Here is a 22,659-nt window from a genome sequence, read left to right on the forward strand (position 1 = left end):
ATTGAGCAAGCAGTAGCCTATCTTATTGGCATCAACTGAGAGCATCAGCCATGTCCCCTCAAATTCACTGTCTTTATCATGGAATCTGTAGGCCTACCACTGGGGAAAATAATTGTAATCTTCCAGGCCAGATGGTTGTCATATTGTACAATTTGTGTCTCCCCTTTTTGTAGGCCTAGATTAGATGGTTACATTCAATACAAGGTCCCTTTTACTGATCTTTTTGTCCAATGTCAGTAGAGTAGGCTATGAACTTCGTATCATATTAAAAAATATGTTGTTTATGTCTCCAGCAGTGGAGGGCAGTGCCGTTTAATTAAGATGAGGGAGGAGGATTTTTATTTTTTAAGAACATGGCCTTATTTCTATTACCGCATGTTGGATGACTATCATTCATTTTCCATTCACCCAGCTCAATGTAACATCAATAGGTTTAGGCTACTACATGATGCTCAAATTCTCCATGTACCCATCATGAGGTTTCTACAACCTAGCCTATGAATGAAAGTTTACAACATCAGCGCACAGTTTGAGAGAATTTTGAGTAATCAAAATGATAGACAGTAACACATTGAATACTGCTTTGCTAGCATTTAGCTGATCTAGGGTGTAATCATTAGTCCAACAGCGCAATGAATACACCCCCGATCAGACGCAAACACAGTTCACTTTCATAGCAGCCAGATACAAACAGCTCATTGTATATGTAATTCCTTTTCACATCTATCTACGTGCTCTCCTCCTCTCATCTTTTCCCTTCGCTTGTGAACTTCAGTGCACAACACATCAGCTGTCTGTGACCAGGCGAAAAAACCTTTCTAAGCCAAACCTTCATATCATGACCACTAACCGCACACAGCCTACATCATTGTCACGTCATAGTCAACATAGCTACTAGAACTAACGCGTTACTAAACCCGCTACAATCATGCAGTACAGTGTACAGTCAGGAGCAAGCAGTTTAGCAGTTACACCATTGGGCCCCGGTTGCAAAAAAATGAATAAACCCAAAGGCTTACCTTGACATGGAAGAGTTCTAGTGTTGGATAGCCGTACCCAACTGGCTAACATAGCATCCCTCTCCGTTTGAGCCGGGTATTTGAGTAGGCTAAACTAGCTAGCTGCATTCAATGCTAGCTTAGTAAATGAAAGTAAAAATATATAGCTACTACTAAATATAGCTCTCTCTCTCTTTCTCTCTCAATGTCTCTCGCTCTCTCTTCCTTCTCCTTAATTTGGAAGAAATTAATTTGTTCAATAAGGTTCAACTATTGTCTTTCTCTGAGTCAACTACTCACCACATTTTATGCACTGCAGTGCTAGCTAGCTGTAGCTTATGCTTTTAGCACTAAATTCATTATTTGATCCTTTGATTGGGTGGACAACATGTCAGTTCATGCTACATGAGCTCTGATAGGTTGGAGGACATCCTCCGGAAGTTGTCATAATTACTGTGTAAGTCTATGGAATGGGGTGACAACCATGAGCCTCCTTGGTTTTGTTTTGAAGTCAATGTACCCAGAGGAGGACATAAGCTAGTAATCATCCGGCTACACCATGGTGCTACCCAACAGAGTGTTGCTGAGGCTACTGTAGACCTTCATTGCAAAACAGTGTGTTTTAATCAAATATTTGGTGACGTGAATATATTTAGTATAGTTTTATCTAAAAATGATAACTTTGTTTATGTTTCACTTTTCTTCAATGCAATAATGTATAAATACAAATAAAGTGTGAATTAAAGGACACTGAAATATTTTATTTGTATTTTTGTTCAAATCACAATATGCACATATACAATCTCTTTGAGGAAGACATTTTAATACTTGAAAGAAGCAGATGAGTGTTTCTGTTCTCTGTGAATGTGGCTTATAGCTCTGACAGAGATTTGTCTCTGGTCTTACATATAGTGGCAAGCCCATACAGTAGTGTATTTGGAAAATGTCTGCCTTCTCTCCATCAAGAGCTAAACACAAGACCTGATTAAAAATGATTTTAAGATGTCTCTGAAATCTTAGGAGATTAATCTTAACTGGTCAATAAAAGCTTGTTCTTTTAAATAAGACTATTGTGAATAAATCTGAAATAGTCTTTCCTCGAGCTATAATAATGGGTGAACATTGCCACCTACTGGTGTGTTGGGGAAGTACATAGTGTGACGTCCCCATTCTGAACTACTTTGACTGAGGCTTGACATGATAATTACATTTGGCCAAAATTAATGATTTATTGCAATGCTGATCAAATTATTATTTTCTGAATTTAAGTATTTTTTACACTTTTGAGCTAAATCCTTAATAGTATATCAACTTCAACTTTTGAGGCTTCTTGTATGTTCCATTTGTGGCCCCTCTCCTCTTTCTTTCTTTCTTTCTTTCTTTCTTTCTTTCTTTCTTTCTTTCTTTCTTTCTTTCTTTCTTTCTTTCTTTCTTTCTTTCTTTCTTTCTTTCTTTCTTTCTTTCTTTCTTTCTTTCTTTCTTTCTTTCTTTCTTTCTTCCCTCCATCTCTGTAAGGTCAGTCTTATCTGCATGGCTTGTGGCCAGCAGTCTTCGGCTGGAAGAGCAGAAAAAAGGAGAAAAAAAGAAGGGAGGTGGGGACGAAGAAGGAGCAGAGCGGAGAGGGGGAGGAAGGGGAAGGAGGTGGAATGGCGGATACGGGGGAGGCCTAAGCCCATTGAGGCGTGAAGGAGAGTGCTGTGTTGATAAAAGACAATGTAACTTACATATGCAACACACCACGTTAATGAGGTGTATTTGAAACAACCGACGTGTAACACACAATACACCACAGCTCACGATGCAGCCCAGAGTGAAGGCCTATGTTCCATACAGCCATTCTGTACAGAACATGATATAGCGCGTATAATAAATTAGACACTAGTTAGTGCTACGAGTGTAAGCTCGTAGCATGAGTACGACTTGGGGATGTTTGGCTTTCAGTTTTAAACGGTAACAAAGGGGTAAGAACAAGTACAAGAGAAAATCGTTTGAATCAGAGTATTTCCTTACATCTTTTAGTGTATTCATATGCTTTCTCCATATAATAATGGATTACATAACATTTACATAGTGCTTCTCACATGGTTTTCCAAGTACCTTACCTGGATGATGCACGGCATGGCAGCCATTTTGTGCTAGAATGGCCCATATATCTACCTGCTCCTCTCTGGAGCATTAATTTCCCCCTCTCTCTTCAGCTCTCTACCTCTATTCTGCAGCTGGCATGGACAGAGCGGTCCAAACACAGCCAGAAAACCAGAGAAAACTCGTCTTCTACAGTCAATTATGATAATTAATGGTAATATCCTGCGCCTCCAGCCTCCAGCGTATCCAATTGTCAGTTTGTCTAATTAATGTCACCTCTCTGGGAGTACATTTAGCAGGCAGACGAAAGAACAGTCACCTGTTTTGGCAGCCTGAGCCTCACCACAGCAGACAGAGATGTTAACCTACCCCTGAAAACCTATCAAAGAATGATGTACATGATTTTAACATGGATTCAGTGTGTACCTACAAGATACTCTATAATTTATGAAGTGTTAACCTGTTCTATAGTTCCTTATTTACATGTACTATTACATTATGTATCATCGAACACAAACATTATATAATGCATAGAATAGGTTTAAGTTAAAGTGAAACATATGGAGAGGAGTTGCCTGAGTACTGCCAGGGAATACCATTTCCCTGCTGTTCTAATAGAATGTGATGTGATTACATTATCATATTCTATTACATTGTCATATTTAAGTGATAATGCCCGAGAAGCCGTTGTTTGGAGGATATATTGGCACGGGTGTTGGTAGGCCCGGCTTTGAGGGAATTATCACTTTTATACAATGGGTTACCAACATATTCAAATAATGATTGACATATTTTCATTAAAATTGTTATTTTGATTAATTTATTCACACAATTTCATCCTTCCACAAGATATAGTCCCGACACAAATCTAGAGTTTCTACCCAATCGAGGCTGGTCGTTCGTTCTGTCGGTTCGGTTAACTGAGATGCGACCCAGTCGTTCAGTCTTTTTGTTCTGTATCTATGGATGTGACCCAGTCGTTCGTTCTAAATGTTCCATTGCCGTACTGGCTGACAACGTTCTTATCTCTGCTTGCTAGCTAGCCAACTACGGCTAACTTACAGTCACGTCAAAAAGTGCAGCCAGAATAACAGGAAAGTAGCTGCAACTGTTTTCTAGTGACATTTATTTGGATACATCCATAACAATGCTAATGAGGCACAATTGCAAACTAGCTGCACTTCGTTTCATTTGACCTTTTTTCAATTGACATTTCTTTGTATATATCCATAAAGATGATGTCAGCTGATTCCTGATTTCAACTGGCTGAGAAAATATAACTAACTGTCTGTCTCATCCTGGCATGTTCATTACTATGGGACAGCTGGAGATCAAATTTGAAAATTGAAACAATGTTGCAAATGACAGAAAGACAGACAGCAAGGTTTATACAAATCTCCGCTGTAGAAAAGTAAATGTCTGTCTAAAAGATATGTCAGAAAATGTCTAGATGCTTTTTATAGTGGAGATCAAGTTTATAAATTGCCTGGCAGTGGCAAAAGTCTGAGAGAGTTGCTATAATCAACTACCACGCATAGCATTGTTATTAGAAATGCCAGATACGCTATACCAACACAAACCGCCAACACTGCCTGGCAACCGTACTGTAACAACCCTCTGTCTGTCTGTCTGTCTGTCTGTCTGTGTGTCTGTCTGTCTGTCAGTCAGGGGTTCTCGTCTCTCTCTCGCTCTCTCTCTCTCTCGCTCTACCTTCTCTTTACACCCTCCTCTCTCTGTCTGAGGAACGGTCCTTTCACTCTCCTCTTCCTCCTTTCATCTCTCTGTTTTCTAAAGCCTAACTCTTTGGATTGCATAATTCAAAGAGCTGTTTAATCAGTGAGAATGTAATTTGTATAAATGGGGCAGGCTGGATGACACACACACATACACAGAGCAGAGGAATCATTAGTTATTTTTCATATTTTCGTTTATTTAAGTAAATACTTTCTAAACAGTTTTTTTTCTTAGAACTGCATTGTTGGTTAAGGGCTTGTAAGTAAGCATTTGACTGTAAGGTCTACACCTGTTGTATTCGGTGCATGTGACAAATACAATTTGATTTGATGTGTTAGTGTTTGGTGTCAACAAATGGACAAGAAAAGTACAGTGAAGTTCTCCAGTATGTGGCTGTCAAAGTATAAATAGACAATATTTTAAGCATACAGTGAATACATGACTAAGTATCTGTCAATACATAAACTCAACAAAAAAAGAAACGTCCTCTCACTGTCAACTGCGTTTATTTTCAGCAAACTTAACATGTGTAAATATTTGTTTGAACATGACAAGATTCAACAACTGAGACATAAACTGAACAAATTCCACAGACATGTGACGAACAGAAATTGAATAATGTGTCCCTGAACAAAGTGGGGGTCAAAAGTAACAGTATCTGGTGTGGCCACCAGCTACATTATGTACTGCAGTGCATCTCCTCCTCATGGACTGCACCAGATTTGCCAGTTCTTGCTGTGAGATGTTACCCAACTCTTCCACCAAGACACCTGCAAGTTCCCGGACATTTCTGGGGGGAATGGCCCTAGCCCTCACCCTCCGATCCAACAGGTCCCAGACGTGCTCAATGGGATTGAGATCCGGGCTCTTTGCTGGCCATGGCAGAACACTGACATTCCTGTCTTGCAGGAAATCACGCACAGAACGAGCAGTATGGCTGGTGGCATTGTCATGCTGCAGGGCCATGTCAGGATGAGCCTGCAGGAAGGGTACCACATGAGGGAGGAGGATGTCTTCCCTGTAACGCACAGCGTTGAGATTGCCTGCAATGACAACAAGCTCAGTCCGATGATGCTGTGACACACCGCCCCAGACCATGACGGACCCTTCACCTCCGAATCGATCCCACTCCAGAGTACAGGCCTCGGTGTAACTCTCATTCCTTCGACGATAAACACGAATCCGACCATCACCCCTGGTGAGACAAAACCGAGACTAGTCAGTGAAGAGCACTTTTTTGCCAGTCCTGTCTGGTCCAGCGACGGTGGGTTTGTGCCCATAGGCAACGTTGTTGCCGGTGATGTCTGGTAAGGACCTGCCTTACAACAGGCCTACAAGCCCTCAGTCCAGCCTCTCTTAGCCTATTGCGGACAGTCTGAGCACTGATTGAGGGGTTGTGTGTTCCTGGTGTAACTCGGGCAGTTGTTGTCCTGTCCTGCCATCCTGTACCTGTCCTGCAGGTGTGATGATCAGATGTACCGATCCTGTGCAGGTGCTGTTACACGTGGTCTGCCACTGCGAGGACGATCAGCTGTCCATCCTGTCTCCCTGTAGCGCTGTCTTAGGCGTCTCACAGTACGGACATTGCAATTTATTGCCCTGGCCACATCTGCAGTCCTCATGCCTCCTTGCAGCATGCCTAAGGCACGTTCACGCAGATGAGCACGGACCCTGGGCATCTTTATTTTGGTGTTTTTCAGAGTCAGCAGAAAGGCCTCTTTAGTGTCCTAAGTTTTCAGAACTGTGACCTTAATTGCCTACCGTCTGTAAGCTGTTAGTGTCTTAACGACCGTTCCACAGGTGCATGTTCATTAATTGTTTATGGTTCATTGACCAAGCATCGGAAACCGTGTTTAAACCCTTTACAATGAAGATCTGTGAAGTTATTTGGATTTTTACAGGTGCATGTTAATTAATTAATTAATTAATCGGCTACAATATCCGGACCCCTTCTACTGCCGGTACGGGGCATGGAACCCCGCCAATCCTTCACGACTGGAATACCGACATAATCTGCCCGAGGATCCCAACAGGCCCCTCAGGCGCGACGTCCCCTGAAGGCCCATTCTGCTAACCGTGGCCTGCTAGCTATCTATAGCATATTGGACTGTTAGCTGATCCACCGGTCAGTTTCTTGGACCACTATACCCATTTTGCCAATTGGACTTGTACCCCTCTGCTACTTGTACCCCTCTGCTACTTGGAACCCTACTAATTCCACGACTGGTCTATCGACGTCACCGCACGAGGAGGCAAAAACAGACTTTTCCCCCGTCCCTCTAAGGCCCTTATGCTAGCTTGCTAGCCCCGGCCTGCTAACTGCTAGCTCCGGCCTGCTAACTGTCTGAATCGCCGTGTCCCCAGCCAGCCCAACCACTCACTGGACCCATACGATCACTTGGCTACGTATGCCTCTCCCTAATATCAATATGCCTTGTCCATTACTGTCCTGGTTAGTGATTACTGTCTTATTTCACTGTAGAGCCTCTAGCCCTGCTCAATATGCCTTAACCAAACATGTTGTTCCACCTCCCACGTATGCGATGACATCACCTGGTTTAAACGTCTCTAGAGACTATATCTCTCTCTTCATTACTCAATGCCTAGGTTTACCTCCAATGTACTCTCTTCCTACCATACCTTTGACTGTACATTATGCCTTGAATCTATGCTACCGTGCCCAGAAACCTGCTGCTTTTACTCTCTGTTCCGAACGTGCTAGACGGCAGTTCTTATAGACTTTAGCCGTACCCTTATCCTACTTCTCCTCTGTTCCTCTGGTGATGTAGAGGTTAATCCAGGACCTGCAGTGCCTAGCTCCACTCCTACTCCCCAGGTGCTCTCATTTGTTGACTTCTGTAACCGTAAAAGCCTTGGTTTCATGCATGTTAACATTAGAAGCATACTCCCTAAGTTTGCTTTATTCACTGCTTTAGCACATTCTGCCAACCTGGATGTCTTAGCCGTGTCTGAATCCTGTAACAAAACAATTCGAGCTTCTACTTCTAAAAATTCACCTTTCCAGAAACAAGTCTCTCACCGTTGCCGCTTGCTACAGACCACCCTCTGCCCCCAGCTATGCCTTGGACACCATATGTGAATTGATTGCCCCCCATCTATCTTCTGAGCTCGTGCTGCTAGGTGAGCTAAACTGGGACATCCTTAACACCCCGGCCATCCTACAATCTAAGCTTGATGCCCTCAATCTCACACAAATTATCAAGGAGCCAACCAGGTACAACCCCAAATCCATAAACACGGGCACCCTCATAGATATCATCCTAATTAACACGCCCTCCAAATACACCTCTGCTGTTTTCAAGTAGATCTCAGCGATCACTGCCTCATTGCGTGCATCCGTAATGGGTCTGCGGTCAAACGACCACCCCTCATCACTGTCAAACGCTCCCTAAAACACTTCTGCGAACAGGCCTTTCTAATTGACCTGGCCGGGGTATCCTGGAATGACATTGACCTCATCCCGTCAGTAGAGGATGCCTGGTTATTCTTTAAAAGTGCCTTCCTCACCATCTTAAAAAAGCATGCTCCATTCAAAAAATGTAGAACTAGGAATAGATATAGCCCTTGGTTCACTCCAGACCTGTCTGCCCTTGACCAGCACAAAAACATCCTGTGGCATTCTGCATTAGCATCGAATAGCCCCCGTGATATGCAACTTTTCAGGGAAGTTAGGAACCAATATACACAGGCAGTTAGAAAAGCTAAGGCTAGCTGTTTCAAACAGAAATAATTGCATCCTGTAGTACAACCTCAAAAAAGTTCTGGGACACTGTAAAGTCCATGGAGAATAAGAGCACCTCCTCCCAGCTGCCCACTGCACTGAGGCTAGGAAACACTGTCACCACCGATAAATCCACATTAATTGAGAATTTCAATTAGCATTTTTCTACGGCTGGCCATGCTTTCCACCTGGCTACCCCTACCCCGGTCAACAGCCCTGCGCTCCCCACAGCAACTCGCCCAAACCTCCCCAACTTCTCCTTCACCCAAATCCAGATAGCTGATGTTCTGAAAGAGCTGCAAAATCTGGACCCCTACAAATCAGCCGGGCTAGACAATCTGGACCCTCGCTTTTTTATGGCGGTTTTGGAGCAGCGGCTTCTTCCTTGCTGAGCGGCCTCTCAGGTAATATCGATATAGGACTCGTTTTACTGTGGATATAGATACTTTTGTACCTGTTTCCTCCAGCATCTTCACAAGGTCCTTTGCTGTTGTTCTGGGATTGATTAGTACTTTTCGCACCAAGGTACGTTCATCTCTAGGAGACAGAACGCGTCTCCTTCCTGAGCGGTGTGATGGCTGCGTGGTCCCATGGTGTTTATACTTGTGTACGTACTATTGTTTGTACAGATGAACGTGGTACCTTCAGGCATTTGGAAATTGCTCCCAAGGAAGAACCAGACTTGTGGAGGTCTACAAATTTTTTTCTGAGGTCTTGGCTGATATCTTTTATTTTCCCATGATGTCAAGCAAAGAGGCACTGTGTTTGAAGGTTGGCCTTGAAATAAATCGACAGATACACCTCCAATTGACTGAAATGTTGTCAATTAGCCTATCAGAAGCTTCTAAAGCCATGACATAATTTTCTGGAATTTTCCAAGCTGTTTAAAGGCACAGTCAACTTAGTGTATGTAAACTTCTGACCCACTGGAATTGTGATACAGTGAATTATAAGTTAAATAATCTGTCGGTAAACAATTGTTGGAAAAATGATTTGTGTCATGTACAAAGTAGATGTCCTAACCGACTTGCCAAAACTATAGTTTGTTAACAAGAAATTTGTGGAGTGGTTGAAAAACGAGTTTTAATGACTCCAACCTAAGTGTATGTAAACTTCCGACTTCAACTGTATATATATATATATAGACCAAGTTATTGATCCTAATGCTATTATGTTATTTACGTGGCCAAACAGTGATGATTCTAAATTGAGAATATAATGGACTATTCTGGGAGAGAGAGACGCTTTGAGAGCCACCCTATCGGCCTTAATAAATATTTCATGAGCTTAACCTTCTCTCTGCTCTGACAACAAATTTAGCAAACATCATATTTCATGCAAGATCATACCTGTGCATTTACTTTGGCTGTCTCTCAAGTCAAACGGCACTTATTCCTCCAGGGAAGTCGTCTACTTATAGGTTGTCATTTTCCCTCTGTGACTTCTACCTGTGATGTGAGGGGTGTTGAAGAGGACAACTCCCATAGAGAGGGTCAGATAGACCCTGGGTGAACAGAACATGTGTGGAAGGTGATGTGGAGGGTTAAATTAGTTCAGGTAGTTGAGGAAGGTGATGTGGCTGTGGAGGGTTAAATGAGTTCAGGTAGTTGAGGAAGGTGATGTGGCTGTGGAGGGTTAAATGAGTTCAGGTAGTTGAGGAAGGTGATGTGGCTGTGGAGGGTTAAATGAGTTCAGGTAGTTGAGGAAGGTGAGGTGGCTGTGGAAGGTGAAGTGGAAGGTGAGATAATTGAGAGATGGTTGTGTTGATAATTCACCAGCTGAGGCGGAGCAGCAAAGCACCAATGCAGATCAGTTATACAGAATATGAAAACAAAACAGCCACAGCCACACATACTGTACATACTGACGTAAACAGTAGTAGATAATAGAGGACAGATTATGTTCCCCTCTCTCTATCCTTTCTTTCCAGCCCTGCCTAGTGGGACTGAGGCCAAATACAGTTGGAGGGTTTTGTGTAAATTCCACTGCAAGCCAATTCATCCAAATAATCATCTAGTCATCAGCGAGCCTTTGGTACCCTACTTCCTGTTTCCTGGCCTGATTCTGGGCCCACCAGCGCTCTGATCCTGACCTCTGACCCCTCAGCACCATTTCCATCAGTTACAAAACCAACGTATGTGCTGTAAAGACCACTGCTCACACCGCTACTCCTCCATTAGAGAGGTTCAACAGGCCACAGAGTTCTTTAATACCTTAAGATCTAACCGTCTATTATTGTTGTTGGTTGGTTGTCCAATAGACTGTACCAGGCAAATATAGACAGAAACAGGCACAGACAAGCAGAGTAGTCCTGCGTTGGCATCAAACGTCTGAGTTGGTGTGGGCATCGCCATGTCAATGGAATGCAAAAGGGCCTGAACCCTATCAGATGCTGGGAGAGTAGTTTGTGTCTGTCTGAGGAATTTCCACTTCCATGTTAAGCGTTAAGCCATATAAGCTCTACAGATAACAGTCAGTACTTTATTTGCCCTATCTTTCCATTCAGGACCAGGTTTGGTCAGCACTCACTTCTCTACAGATATTGTGAATGATTGTATGACTCCTTTCAGTTAACTCATGACCATGATACAGCTTTACTGTCCTAACTAACTGTGATAGAAGCTATCTGGCTTCTGCTGTCAAATGTAACAATTCAAACTTGCCTGCACAACTCAAGACCACATTAGCCAGCTGAGCTGATGCCTAGTGACTGGGTGTATACACCATCCAAAGTGTAATTAATAACTTCACCATGCTCAAAGGGATATTCAATGTCTGTTTTTATTTTACTTTACCCATCTACCAATAGGTGCCCTTCTTTGCGAGGCATTGGAAAAGCTCCCTGGTCTTTGTGGTTGAATCTGTGTTTGAAATTCACTGCTCTACTGAGGGACCTACAGTAATTGTATATGTGGGTACAGAGATGAGATAGTCATACAAACATTATGTTAAACACTACTATTGCACACAGAGTGAATTCATGCAACTTACATTATTATGTGACTTGCAAACACATTTTTATTCCTGAACTTATTTAGGCTTGCCAAGACAAAGGCGTTGAATACTTATTGACTCAAGACATTTCAGCTTTTTTTTAAATATAATTTATAAACATTTTGAAATATTCACTTTGACATTATGGGGTATTGTGTGTAGGCCAGTGACACGCTGGCCTACACACACTGTAACACAACAATGGAAAAAGTAAAGGGGTGTGAATACTCTGAAGGCACTGTAAGTAAATAAAATGGACCCGGACGTGTTTGGTTGTAGAGTTGTGTTTAGTTGTTTAAGGTTCCAAACATGTCCTTTTCATAATCCATCTACTGACTAAATCACAGCATAGGTTTCAAGTATCATGCTACCTAGTCTTGGGTGTTATAGCCTGGGAGAAGTTATTGGAGAGACAGGCTGGATGAAAGTAACACAATGTTAACTGATGACCTGGAATAAAATAAAATTAATTAAAGCACCGGCCATTGTCTCCTCTAGTTCAGATTGATTTCATAATGTTAGCAAAATATCAACAAGTGACTGAATGTTTGAAAATTATATATGACATCCCTAGAATGACTTATGTCTTAATTAATTGACTTGATGGATCAGCTGTCTCACAATTTTATATTGACATGTTAGTGGTTAAAAATATATATCTTTATGATTCTGGGGGTCAATTACCTTGTGTCAAGCCACAGAAATGTGATAAGCATGATGAGTTTGCCATTTGTGAAGAGAATCAAAACATTTATTATATTAAGGCACGAGGAGTGAGCACAACAAGGACAGCTGGACACCATTAAAAATTGTGAAAAACATCTCCTACTACATGAGAAAATGATGGTTAAAATAGCTATTACGTCATCCATTTATGTCCCATTAATATTGTAAGGCAAAATACTGTGGCTGGGCAACATTGCAATGTTGATGCAAGGTTCATTTTCATAAATTTCTAATATATGGTATTAATTATTCAAATCGACACCAACATGAAATAATGAATGATAGTACGTTTTTTGAAAGTAACATGCATTACAAACCTGAAACACGGAGATAAGACAGATATTGTGCACTTCTCGCCATATGTTATTTCCGTCCCAAGGCTGTGTTACTCCCTCCCTGCCAGCAGATTCTTCAAAGTCTTTGCCTTGATGACAGCTTTGCACACTCATATGCTGAGCACTTGTTGGCTGCTTTTCCTTCACTCTGCAGTCCAACGCATCCAAACCATCTCAATTGGGTTGAGGTTGGATGATTGTGGAGGCCAGGTCATCTGACGCAGCACCATCACTCTCCTTCTCGGTCAAATAGCCCTTACACAGCCTGGAGGTGTGTTTTGGGTCATTGTCCTTTTGAAAAACAAATTATAGTCCCACTAGGCGCAAACTAGATGGGATGGTGTATCGCTGCAGAATGCTGTGGTAGCAATGCTGGTTAAGTGTGCCTTGAATTCTAAATAAATCGCAGAAAGTGTCACCAGCAAAGCACCACCACACCATCATACCTCCTCCTCCATGCTTCACGGTGGGATCATCCGTTCACCTACTCTGCGTCTCACAAAGACACAGCGATTGGAAACAAAAATCACAAATTTGGACTCATCAGACCAAAGGACAGATTTCCACCGATCTAATGTCCATTGCTCATGTTTCTTGGCCCAAGCAAGTCTCTTCTTATTATTGGTGTCCTTTAATAGTGGTATCTTTCAAGCAATTCGATCATGAAGGCCTGATTCACGCTGTCTCCTCTGAACAGTTAATATTGAGATGTGTCTGTTACTTGAACTCCGTGAAGCATTTATTTGGGCTGCAATCTGAGGTGCAACTCTAATTAACTCATCCTCTGCAGCAGAGGTTACTCTGGGTCTTCCTTTCCTGTGGCGTTCTTCATGATAGTTTTATCATATTGGCTATTATATTGACTGACCTTCATGTCTTAAAGTAATGATGGACTGTCGTTTCTCTTTGTTTATTTGAGCTGTTCTTTCCATAATATGGACTTGGTATTTTACCAAATAGGGCTATCTTCTGTATACCACCGATACCGTGTCACAACACAATTGATTGGCTCAAACGCATTAAGAAGGAAAGAAATTCCACAAATTAACTTTTAACAAGGCAGACCTGTTAATTGAAAAAGCTGGTTGAAAGAATGCCAAAAGTGTGCAAAGCTGTTATCAAGGCAAGGCAAGGAAAGAAGCATGGAATTCCTAATTGACCATACTGCCATGTCTATATACTGAAAAAAAGACAATGAAAGATACCTTCCAAGAGGATCCAAACATTGCAGGTTCAAACCCCACATGTGCAGATTGTCAATATACTGTATGAAGTGTACAAAAATATGGGTGTGTTTGCATAATTAAATGCTGTTCAAATGTCCTATGAATTAAATGAAAATACTATATCACCTACAGTCCTCAAATGCATATTGACATTACATCTGGAGAGAAACATAATGGGGATGTATTCCAATATGCTTTAATTTGCGTGCTGTGGTATGTTGTGGTGATATTAGGTCAAACTTAAATACAACATTTTCTAAATGTTTGGAGGACCTCCAAGACAAGGTAAAATGTATATTGCATGAACATTAATGGAATATTATTTTAAACCTAAAACAAATATGCTATTAAGGTGAATGTCCTGTGCAACGTAACTTAAACGTAACTTAAACGTATGAATTATATCACAACTAAGTATATTTTGTGTTTTGGTAGCCTACCTCTTGCAATGTTCCCACAACCTACAGTGCATTCAGAAAGTATTCAGACCCCTAACCTTTTTACACATTTTGTTATGTTTCAGCCTTATTATAAAATGGGTGAAATTACATTTTTCCTCATCAATCTACACACAATACCCCATAAAGACAAAGCGAAAACAGGTTTTTAGAAATGTATTAAAAACAATAAACAGAAATAACTTATTTGCATAAGTATTCAGACCCTTTGCTATGAAACTCGAAATTGAGCTCATGTGACAAATAACATAGATCATCCTTGAGATGTTTTTACAACTTGATTGGAGTCAACCTGTGATAAATTCAATTGATTGGACATGATTTGGAAAGGCACACACCTGTCTATATAAGGTCCCACAGTTGACAGTGCATGTCAGAGCAAAAACCAAGCCATGTGGTCGAAGGAATTGTCTGTAGAGCTCCAAGACAGGATTGTGTTGAAGCACAGATCTGGGGAAAGCTACAGCATTGAAGGTCCCCAAGAACGCAGTGCCCTCCATCATGCTTAAATGGAAGAATTTTGGAACCACCTAGACTCTTCTTAGTGCAGGCCGCCCAGCCAAACTGAGCATGGTCACTCTGACAGAGCTCCAAAGTTCCTCTGTAGAGATGGGAGTACCTTTCAGAAGGACAACCATCTCTGCAGCACTCCAAAAATTAAGCCTTTATGGTAGAGTGGCCAGATGGAAGCCACTCCTCAGTAAAAGGCACATGAGAGCCTGCTTGGAGTTTGCCAAAAGGCACTTAAAGGACTCTCAGACCATGAGAAACAAGATTCTCTGGTCTGATGAAACCAAGATTGAACTCTTTGGCCTGAATGCCAAGCTTCATGTGGCAGCATCATGCTGCGGGCTTGTTTTTCAGCATCAGGGACTGGGAGACTAGTCAGGATCGAGGGAAAGATGAATGGAGCAAAGTACAAAGAGACCGTTGATGAGAACATGCTCCAGAGCGCTCAGGACCTCAGACTGGGGTAAAGTTTCACCTTCCAACAGGACAACGACCCTACAGTAAGCACACAGCCAAGTCAATGCAGGAGTGGCATTCGAGACAAGTCTCTGAATGTCATTGAGTGGCCTATACAGAACCCGGACTTCAACCCGATCTAACATCTCTGGAGAGACCTGAAAATAGCTGTGCAGCGACGCTCCCCATCCAACCTGACAGAGCTTGAGAGGATCTGCAGAGAAGAATGGAAGAAACTCCCCAAATACAGGTTTGCCAACCTTGAAGCGTCATACCCAAGATGTCTCAAGACTGTAATCACTACCAAAGGTTCTTCAACAAAGTTCTGAGTAAATTATCTGTATACTTCCGTAAATGTGATATTTCTGTTGTTGTTGTTTTATATACATTTGCACACATTTCTAAAAACCTGTTTTTACTTTGTCATTACGGGGTATTGTGTGTAGATTGATGAGGATTCTTTAAAAAAAAAAAAACATTTTAGAATAAGGCTGTAATGTAACAAAAATTTGTCAAGGGGTCTGAATGCTTTCCGAATGCACTGTAATTACCTGTTCTGGGAACCTTTAAAGAACTGATAAAGGCTGTTATGTCAACATTCTTGCAACATCAAAGGAATCCAATCAAATTGTATTTGTCACATGCACTGAATACAACAACCTTACCGTGAAAGCCTTACTTATGTGCTCCTTGATACAAACATTTTCTGAATGTCAGCACAACTGAACAGTTTTAGCGTTTTGGGAACGTATTTCTTGTCATGTTAACCCTATGTTCCCACAACCTAATGAAACATTCTGGGAACCTTTAAAGAACAGACAAAATGTGTTATGGAGACATTTTTCTAACATCAGATGAATGTTTTTTTTGCACTCTAAAAGAAACATTGTAGAATCTTCTGCACAACTGGACAGCTTTTGTGTTTTGGGAACATATCTTTTGTGATGTCCCCACAATGTTCCCACCAGACTGTTCCCACAACCTAATGAAACATTCCGGGGACTTAAAATAACGGATTAAATGTGTTACGGGAACGTTCTTGCAACATCAGACACATGTTTTATGCAAACATACAGACTTTTCAGGAATGTTCTTTGGTGGTTGTTACAGATGTTGTGGACAACATTTTAGTGAACGTTAGGAGAACATTCCAAGGATATTTAATCTCAAACATTTTTGATAAACAAATAGATTTTGTCAAAAACATTCTCTAAAGATAAAACCCTAACTAGAACTTAATGGGAATCTTAGCTAATGTTCTGGGAATGTTCCCAGTTTGTATAGAAACCTGCTACTGTTATTTACTGCTGCTCTTTAATTATTTGTTATTCTTATCTCTTACTTTTTTGTGTATTTTCTTAAATACTGCATTTCACACACCTGTTTTATTCAGTGCATTTAAGAACAAATTCTTATTTTCTATGACAGCAATGAGAGGCAGAAAGACAGACTAGTACCTTGTCAGTTCGGGGATTCGAACTTGCAACTTTTGGGTTACTAGCCCAACGCGCTAACCACTAGGCTACCCTGCCGCCATGTGAGACATAAAAATTGATTTGACTTTATTTGCTCAGTTGCTACAACCTGTTTCCAAAAAATGGCTGTCCTGCATTAGCTGGTTAAAGTGAGAATCATGTCAACACTGCAGGGCTGGCTGTGGAACGCTTGTGCGATGCTGAGCTGTGATTGGCCGTTGCTATAACAATGAGGGCGGGGTGAATGCGGTAGGGGGGCGGAGAGAGAGGTTGACTGTAACACCCTTCTGTAGCGTTCCCTCTTTTCTGCTAATCTCGAGTTAGCTTCTGTTTTTTTCTGTTTATTCTTTTTCAGGCAGCAGAACATTGCATGCAGGCAGGCGGTCGGAGCGGCTGAGTCCTGCGCTATCAGAGGGGAAGACTGGAGTGGTTGTCTCTCGCTACTACGCTCTATTTCTCTCTCTATTTCTCTCTCTTGCCTGTGTTCTGCCTGCTACCATCAGAATAACATTCCTGCAGCTCTGGATTATCTGCCTAAAACACAGAATTACACGTTTACACACACACCTGGGAAATCTCTGGATACCGTAAACAGAAGGAGAGAGGCTTCTGTTTCCCTTCGTGGGCGACCTCTTCTCCACAGTAAGTACAACTGCAGCTGCTCTCTCTCTCCCTCTCTGCATTGTTGTCTGTACCTCTTTCTCTCTGTATCTTTCATACATATCTGTTTTACCGTTTGCAAATGGAAGCACTTTATGTATCTAGTCCCCCCATTTGAAGGTCTCATAGGTATTTGGACAGTGTATTAAAGTAATCAAATGTTTTGTTGTATTTGTTCCCATATTCCTAGCACGCAATGACTACATCAAGCTTGCGAATCTAAAAACTTGTTGGATGCATTTTCAATTTGTTTTGGTTGTGTTTCAGATTATGTTGTGTCCATTAGAAGGGAATGGTAAATTGTTAATAAGAAAAGATGTTTCTGAACACCTCTATGTTAATGTGAAATGCCTCCATGATTATGGATAATCAGGAATAAATCGTGAATATTGATGAATATTGATTTATCCATAATCAAATTGTATTGGTCACATACACGTGTTTAGCAGATGTTATTGCAGGTGTAGCGAAATGCTTGTTCTTCTGGTTCTGACAGTGCAGCAATATCTAACAAGTAATCATGGTAACACACACATTAACGTAGCATGTTTTGGCTATATGATCAAATATGAGAATACCCTCAAATAAAAAGTGACATTCTGTAGTGTCGCTACATTTGATCTCAAATCCAAAATGCTAGAGTTAAATTAAACGTTTTAGCTTGAGGTTTCTACAGATCTGCCAACCCTTGCTCAGTATGGCCTTGCCCTGTGTCCTTTGCAGTGGCACATTATTAATCTCTGGCACTCTTGCACAATCACAATGTTTGAAAATAAGGATTTATTTCCGTTAATTGTCTCTGTCTTGTTCTGGTGTGAAGTGAACGTTTAAGACCTCTGCCTGCTGGTCTGGTAGACTCTGTATTCTGATCTGGCTGGCTGTTCTTAGACAGTCTGATGTGATTTAAAAATATATATTATTATTATTTTAAAATAATTGCCAGCTTGGTTCTCCAGAGACACTAGGCTAAAGCTAGCTGTTTAAGAGTTAATTAAAAACACTGTCTCACAATGAGAGTGAAGATGGAATCACTGAGAAAGAAACAGACAGTGTAAAGGTGTGTGTACAGATGTAGGATCTTAATTTAATCACCCTGTTGCAGAACACTTCCTAATATTGATTTGTACCTACTATCATACCCTATTCAAAGGCACTAAAATATTTTGTCTTGCCCATTCACCCTCTGAATGGCACACATACACAATCCATATCTCAATTGTCTCAAGGTGTAAAAATCCTTGTTTAACCTGTCTCCTTCCCTTTATGTACACTGATTTTGAAGTGGATTTAACAAGTGACCTCCATAAGGGATCACAGCTTTCATCTGGATTCACCTGAATTCACCTGGTCAGTCTATGTCATGGAAAGTGTTACCAGTTATTGGCACGCTCAGACTAGAGTGCTCTGAATTCGGAGTAGATAGCCAGAGTAAATTTACAAACACACATGTGCGTTAATAGACTCTTAAGGATTAGACATATTGTACTTTTCTTAAATGTAGTTTTGTATTTGACTAAAACAAGCAGACAAGAAAATTGCTTTTGAAAAACGTAAAGTATTTGTTGTGAGCCAATGGGGTTAACCTAGGTACCAACAGATTGTTTTCCCCACAGGTGGGTGGGGCCGCGATGTTCTATCTAATACCGACTGGGAATATCGCAATTATGCATCACCTAATCAACATAGAACCTCCCTTTTGTTTTGTTTACATTCATCAGTGTGTTGTGTGGAAGCTCTGTGGCAGCAGACTGTCAGCAGGGCAGAGGGAGACAGACTGAGATAAACAGACAGACAACTATTAATAACTCAAACAGCCTTTATCAGCACTATGTTTGTATTATGTCGTAACATTACCATAATTCAAATAAAGGTTAAATAAATAAAAGATGTGTACACTGCCATGAAGACTGAGGGACTAAAGTAGTGCACGTTATTTCCTTAAGTTTCTAACTGTAGTTATATCATCAAACAAGAACTAGTATGCTTATACAAATGTAATTGCATTTTTAAAATGAAATTAATTATAAAATAAATTACATATTTATACTTTTGTTAATCCCTTTGAGGCTTTGTCTTCATTCAGCTTTGACTTAACTATACTATATAAAAATCTAAATGCAACATGCAACAATTTCAAAGATATGACTTAGTTGCAGTTCTTCTAAGGAAATCAGTCAATTTAAATGAATTAGGCCCTAATCTATGGATTTCACATGACCGGGCAGGGGTGCAGCCATGTGTGGGCCTTGGAGGGCACTGGGGAGCCAGGCCCACCCAATCAGAATGAGTTCTTCCTCAAAAAAGGGCTTTATTACAGACAAAAATATTCCTCAGCACCCTTGGGATCTTTTATTTCAGCTCATGAAACATGGGACCAACACTTTACATGTTGCGTTTATATTTTTGTTCAATATATATTCAGATCCTCTTTTTTGTTGCAGCCACATTTCTCCACCACATAACTTTTTAGAAAACAAAGACAAGCACAAGAGACAACCATTTATAAGCCATTATCCATCATCTGCTAACAGAGGTCACATACACAGAAAAACATTTGATAAACAATGTTATTCTTACCAACAATGGACTCTAGTCTTATGTTGAGGGCTTCCTTGGCAACCGGTCAAAAGTGCTAAGTAGGATGGGTAAGTATACCAATATGAACATACTGTACATTTGGATACAAAAACACATACTTACTAGCTAGCTAACAACAACTATCTACTTCCTGTTTTGTCTTCTACTGTAGTGACTGCTTATTTACTACCAACATCAACTAGTAAAATCACTACCTGATTACTATTGACAAGCCTGTGTTTTTACTACTTATTTACAACCAACATCAAGTAGTTAATCTCTACCTGAGTACTACTTTACTACTGGAAACACTAATGTTTTCCTACTGAACACAAAACTCTACTTTTGTATCAAGTAGTGCATAAACTACACATTCACTACACAATCCCTACAAGTCTCTACATAGCCACTACTGCACGAAATATGTTTTGTGTAGTATTTCAGTACTCGTTTTTCATTACGTAGGAGAGAAATACAACACCGTGGAAGGGAAAAAGAGAAGGCAACTGTTCTTGAGAAAAACCTTTTTTTTTTGGCTGAGGAGACTTTAATACTCTTAGTTTGACAGTAGCTTCTGTTTGCGTCTTTAGTTGACACAATGTAAAAGCCCTTGTTCCTTGGTAAAGATACACTGCCTCACAGAGACGATAAGACACATTCCTCTGTGCCTCATGTAGAAGGGGTCTGCTTGTTTCTGCCAGCTTACTCTTAGTCGTCTTAGCCCTGAGACCAGTAGTGGCAGAAGGTCATACACAGGGACTCCAAAAAGGTAACAGCACAGGCAGGGAAAAGGCTAATAACGTAGTCCGGGAGATCAGGCAAGAGGAAATCTGAAAGTACAGGCAGGGAATAGGCAAAAAGACGTCGTTAGTGAGGATGGCCAAAAACTATGATACACAGGAGGACTAATACGGAAATAAACAGAGCTTCGACTAGAATGTGTATCAAAACAAACAATACCCCCCACAATGATGGGGTGCAAAGAACTGAACTAAATAGTGTGTGTAAATGACATACAGGTGTGTGAACAGGTGATCAGAATTCAGGTGATTGGGATCTGGAGAGTGAGCTGCGTTCAGGGGATCTATGTGTTTGAGAGTGTGAGTTGGAAGCAGATGTTACACTTAAGGCATTCCCAGCCAATTTTTATATTTTGGTTCTTCTTGAATTGCAGTGGCATTTGGGCATGGTTAATTTTTCTTGATTTAAAAAAATATATATTTCTCATTGTAAATCAACTAATATGGCAGCTTAATGACTTTAAATCATTTTTACCATTATGATAACATTGTGCCACCAGTAGAAGTAGTAACACCAATTACACATTTAAGGTAATTGAGGAACGTCAAAACTCAAGTTGAAGTTTAGGCATTCAGACTAGTTAAGGAACGGGTTAAAAAATTCCTCTGGTACTGTTGTATACTTTTTACCCAGTAGTTCAGAAAGTAGCACTTACAAACCAAATGTGGTCCCCGAAAATCGCATAATATGTCATATGTGCATCCCGTCATTGTTCTCTCTCGCTCTGCTGTTTGTGCATCTTGCTAGCTATCACTCAAATGGCGAGGGTCTGAAGCTCTTGGTTAGAAATCAAATTGCTAGGGGGCAGGCCCACATGGGGGAAAATGTAGGAAAAATGGCAATAAAAAGGACAAAAAACCCCAGTTAGTTTCAAACAAGAGATATCATGGCTAATTGAGGTAAAATAGTAATTCTGATCATGTAGATTATGCATGTATGAACTACACATTGACACATCCAGCCCAAAGCGGGAGGTGTAAAAAATACTTTTCTATTCACAAAAATTTCCAGAGCATGTCTTTAAGTTTTGGGATAGGGTTCAAACAGAACATTTTTAAATGGGCGCATATTTATTAAAACAAGGTATTTTAATAGCGATCTTTGTTTAAATTGATCTATATAATGTATTACATACTTTTGTTTACTTTTTTGCATTAAAAATAATATATCTCTAAATTGCAAAAACATGTCACAAGAACTCTAATCACTCCTGGGTCAAGCCAATTTGCTTGCCCTAATTACTTTAAACAATGCATAGACATACAGTTTTGTGGTATAAATGACTTGCATTATGTTTTATCATTGATAGTCAGTTTAATATAAACCAAATATGTATTACAGTCATGTGAAAAAGTAAGTAAACCCCCTGGAAAGTAGTATTTCTTTGTAAATATTTGGACAGATGGATATTTACATTTTAGTCATTTAGCAGACACTCTTATCCAGAGCGACTTACAGTAGTGAATGCATACATTTCATTATTATTTTTTATGTACTGGCCCCCCGTGGGAATTGAACCCACAACCCTGGCGTTGCACACACCATCCTGGCCTTGCAAACACCATGCTCTACCAACTGAGCCACAGGGAAGACCAAGATATGTAACCTTCTCTTCAACACTAATGACGGATAAAGGTACTTATACTTTGCAATAATTTATTCATCAAAAATCAACAGAAATGCAATTCCATAGTGCGGAAAAAATAAGTACACCCCTAGCTTCAATAGCTGGTGTTGCCTCCTTTGGCTGAAGTAACTTAATGTAGCCATTTCTTGTAACCGTCTATCAGTCTCTTATATCGACTGGGAGGAATTTTTCCCACTCTTCTTTGGAGTACTGCTTCAACTGTGTCATGTTCGAGGGCTTTCTTGCATGCACGGC

General features: G+C 40.7%; 1 protein-coding gene across 1 annotated transcript in view; it reads left to right on the top strand.

Moving 5' to 3' along the window:
• Window positions 1–17,032: 17,032 nt before the first annotated feature.
• cdk18 (cyclin dependent kinase 18) overlaps window positions 17,033–22,659 on the top strand; it is a 55,401-nt gene continuing 49,774 nt past the window's right edge. The window contains exon 1 of the mRNA XM_014166939.2: window positions 17,033–17,381. The gene's annotated coding sequence lies outside the window, so the exon portion shown is untranslated. The remainder of the gene's footprint in view (window positions 17,382–22,659) is intronic.

This window comes from Salmo salar, chromosome ssa22 (assembly GCF_905237065.1).
Source record: "Salmo salar chromosome ssa22, Ssal_v3.1, whole genome shotgun sequence".
Lineage (NCBI taxonomy): Eukaryota > Metazoa > Chordata > Actinopteri > Salmoniformes > Salmonidae > Salmo > Salmo salar.